The 4543-nt window shown below is 39.6% G+C and overlaps 1 pseudogene; it reads right to left on the bottom strand.

The window, feature by feature from the left end:
- Positions 1-618: 618 nt before the first annotated feature.
- On the bottom strand, positions 619-1660 carry LOC110572815 (annotated as a pseudogene).
- Between the last annotated feature and the right edge of the window lie 2883 nt (positions 1661-4543).

Below are 4543 nucleotides of genomic sequence, written 5' to 3'. Positions count from 1 at the left end.
AAATGTGGGAAGAAGAAATAGTGTCTACTAGATAACATAAATTAATGGGGAAAAGAAAGCCTCAGTGCATCTCCTAAGGGTGTTAAGACTATACTCCAACTTTGGAACATTAATTTAGAAAGATAGAGGAAGGGGCGCCTGGGTGGCTCAGTTGGTTAAGTGTCTGCCTTCGGCTTAGGTCATGGTCTCAGGTCATGATCTCAGGGTCCTGGGATGGAGCCCTGCATCAGGCTCCCTGCTTGGTGGGGAGCCTGCTTGTCCCTCTCCCTCTGCCCCTTCGCCTGCTCATGCTTGCTCTCTCTCTGTCTCAAATAAATAAATAAAATCTTTAAAAAATTTATAAAAGAGAAAGAGGAAGGGTTTGAATAATTGCAATTTAACATGAGAAGTGCATATATGATAGTATAGAGCTCAATGGAGGATTCATAAAACATGTTTGGAAAAATCTGTTCATTTTCTTTGTCCAGATTAAGAAAGAGTAACTAGGTTTATCAATATCTGACATCCTTCATATACTGTTGTTAGCAAATTAATAATAGCACTCCTGCCTCTGCACTTACTAATTAGGACTTTTGAACAAATGTGGATTAGCCCAGTGAGGGAGGTCACCAAATAAACCTAAACCTTTTCTTTTTCAGTCATGTTAACGTTGTCCACTCTATTCTCTTTTTTAGCACTTGAAGCAAACTGGTTGAGTTGGCAGATACTGTTTATGGATCCCTGAAGTTGTTGACAGGTAAATCTCAATTTTATTGAATCTGTGATAGTAGGAATGGGATTTGCAGGCTGACCAAGGATATTGGAAAGGTCCATACTAGGGGTTTTCTGAGGGGCCAACAGAGAAACCCCTTAGTTTCTAGTTGAATTGTAATTTTCTTCATATAAAGTTGTTCATTTATTTCTGTTTTCTCGTGTCCACTCAAAACAAGACTGTTAGCTTCTTTACTTGTTTTATTCTCTTCTGTTTTGGTTTTCTTGGGATGCTCTTCTTTATTTGGTGAGGATGTCCTCTTGACTCCTACTATAGGATTAGGTCATTTTGCTGCTACATTCCTTGAAGGTCTAAGTGGTTGGTTTACAAGACATGTTGAAGAATGGACTCTAGGGACTGTAGGCTTTGGTCATGGAGAAATGGTTGGTTGTGTGGCACTTTACAACATGCTTATACTCGACGTACCCCCTGAACTTTCACTGGCATTTACTTGTGGAACAGAAACTTCACTAGCCTGTGTGTTGGTCACGCATGTTGTTGTTACAATTGGAGCAGGACTGTTACTGTCCCAGGAGGTGTCAGAACAAGTTAGTGGACCCGTCTTCAGAGCACTAGAAGGTTAAGGCATAGGCATGAAGTTATCACTGTCCACTGAGAAGTAGAGGCTGCAGTCACTCAGCCATGTCAATCTGACACCTTCTGTTGAATGATTTTACCTTTTCTGAGGCCCACGATTAGGTAGTTGTTGAAGCTGATTTGTTTCGACATGCGCTACAGCAACTTTCACATAAACTTCAAATAGTTTGCTACTTATTGCCTATAAACTGTATCTGTGAAAGACTGAATATCACAGGGGAAAGTAACATTGAAGTTATCAGAGTTTTTTGTTTTTTTAGACACTAAGTCAGTCACCTCTACTGTATGAAATTCTTTCGTATTCTTTCTCATTCTCCTTTTAATTCTTACTGTGGATCAGTTTTCTCCCTGCCCCTGGATGAAATTCCTACATGCCCTCTAGTTTTTCCAGTCCCTCCTAAACAATGATAAAAAAAAATTAATCTCTTTAAAGCACTGACAAGTTCAATTTCATCTCATAATGACTTAACTCCAATCTAGTGTAGTGGTATTTCAATTGCCAAACTTACTTAAAGTTTTCTCCCTCCTAAGCACAGAGCTTCTTGAGTATTGGAAGCCTATAACAGGAAAGGACAGAACTAATAGTGTCTTCTCTTTGTTGTTTGCTGATTACTATATGGCTGACCCCAGGGCAATGGTGAAAAGGACATGAGTTTAAGTGGCTAGACCAGTTGGAATCTGGTGTTGGGGCACTTTGGTGATAGTAGTTTTCCAATGATGCCTCTTCCCTTCCCAAGGGGTACATTTACAGGGTCCTTAGCAATATTCCTATTGGAGACCCCCCCCACTGCAACTCCTTGGTGGGAGGAATGCCTTTTGTCTGGCTGGCTGTATCCAACTTCACCCTTGGCCTTTAGGCCTTCAGCTATTTATAACTGGGGTCCCTACGTATCTCCAATCAGTCATCTGGGTCCAAGTTAATATTGATAAAACCCATATTGGATCCCTTTTTTTTTTAGTTCATATTTGGTCCCCAGGAACCTGCACCTCTGCTCAACCTTTGTTGGAAGAGGAGCTGGCTCCCGGGGCAGTCCTCTACTCTGCCAGGAACGAGAGGCCGTACCAGCCATAGAGCTTGCCTTTAGTACTAGTAGACAGAAGTCAGAGCTTGTCCTCTTGTTCCTTGAGCTCTTGGAAAACATACTTGAAGATTTTCTTATAGATCTCAAAGCTCCTCTCACTTTAGGTGAGGGAAGGTGAAGCACAGCATGGTTAAATATTTCTTGAAATAAATCCTCTCACCACTACACCCCCCCCCCCAATACTCCCACGAGAGTGGGTAAAGTGAAAAAGAAAATACCAAGTGTTAGTAAATATGGGGAACCACTGGAACTTTCATATACTACTGGTGGAAGTATAGATCAGTATAATAACTAGAAAATGCTTTGGCATTATATACTCTAGCTGAACATATCTATTCTCTATGACCTAGCAATTCCACTCTTGAGGCATATATCTAGCAGACATGCATGAGTATGTTCAACAAAAGTATGTGCATAGAAGCTTTATGTTGTACATACATACACAACAGCACACACCAATATATCAAAAACACAATATTGAGCAGATGAAGCCAGGCACAAGAGTATATATACTGTATGACACTACATAAAATCCTTAGCATAGGTCAAGTTACTCTATGTTATGTTGACAGTCAAGAATGGTGAGGTGATTGGCTGGAAGAAGCTTGAAGGAGGGATTCACAGTGCTGGTAATATTCTGTTTCCTGATCTGATGCTAGCATTCTGGGCAAACTGAGTTTCATAAGATTTTATTGAGCTGAACACTTAACAATACATGCACTTCTCTTTCAGATATAATACTTGAGTAAGAATTATAAAGCAAAACAAAACCAAAGCAAGCCAACAGAAATTAAATTGTCTTGACTTTTTAATCTCACCCTTTTATCTGAACTGGAGATAAGTGGTCCGTTAATTGTGTCACACTCAGCATTGGGCCACCCTCTTTGCAAATCCCCTTGGCTTAGATTGCATGGTTACCAGGCAACTATTGTTCTCTTCTCAGCCTTTGTGGCCTCTTTCTGAGCCTACAGGAAGAACTGCATTTATCATCCTGTCACATAAATGATATGCTTGGTTACAAAGCTATCAGAAACTTGGGGACCCAAACGAAGGCTCTGCACATGCTCATTGGCACGTACTGTAGGTCACAGGGTGCCCAAAGCCTTAAAACAATAAAACCTTGCCAAATGGGACCCGAAGTAACAATGTTTCTACATTAGCCTCAAGGGTCACAATTCCAGACTCATTCTGCCCAGATCTTTTGCTAATATCTCTATTAATTCACATGGGATATGGATTGACACAGTGATGAAACAATTGGGAGGACTTTGTGGAAAATGTGTCAGAGGGGAAAAGAAATTTACGCCATTAGTCTTTGTTAATTCTTTTATCATGATGCAGGCAGGTGCTCTGAAATGAGCAAATATTTAAGGTTCTTTGAGTCAGATTGTTCTTTCTCATATCCACACACATACTCTGGACCCAAAAGAGGCTACACCGATTCAAGCAACGCCCAAGTAGCAGGATATTTGGATAGACTCTCTGAAACTGAATTACTAGTCACAGGCATGAAGATTATCATGTTTAAAGATGCACACTGACAGATTGTTTTCTATCTGGGCAACGTCACTAGCAACACACGGTATTATCAAATTTCCTACATCTCCGTCGACATTAGGTAATGTTATTTACTTAAATATCTGCATATGTTATATGTATATATGCATATATGTGTATGTACCCACATATCTGTGATGGAACTTTCATAGGTGGAAATGGCCTTTCTGACATTTTAAATTTAAAGAGAGAGAAAGCATATTGGCCATCATTTTACGTCCTACTTTTTAGGAAAAATCTTTTCAGCACAAAATGACCATTTTATTGAGTTGCTGTTATTCTAACAAAATATAAAACTGAGCTTCTGATCAATCTCTAGCAAGGAAACTCTATAAAGGGACATAAGGACAATGGTCTCAGCTTCCTCAATTAGTTTAAAAATTGACAATTACATTAATCTCAGAGGACCTTGGTAGATACTATCTGAAATGGTATTCATTCTTTTGTTCAGAGCATTGTCTAGTGCCAAGCTAATGCCAGAGTAAATTATTAGCAATTATTTTTCTCTCTTTCAATAGCTGGAATATGGAGCAATTCTTGCGGGTTTTTTTTTTTT

Source organism: Neomonachus schauinslandi, chromosome X (genome assembly GCF_002201575.2).
Source record: "Neomonachus schauinslandi chromosome X, ASM220157v2, whole genome shotgun sequence".
NCBI classification, from domain to species: domain Eukaryota; kingdom Metazoa; phylum Chordata; class Mammalia; order Carnivora; family Phocidae; genus Neomonachus; species Neomonachus schauinslandi.
The sequence above is the reverse complement of the archived record's forward strand: the minus strand, read 5'-3'. Positions and strand labels throughout refer to the sequence as shown.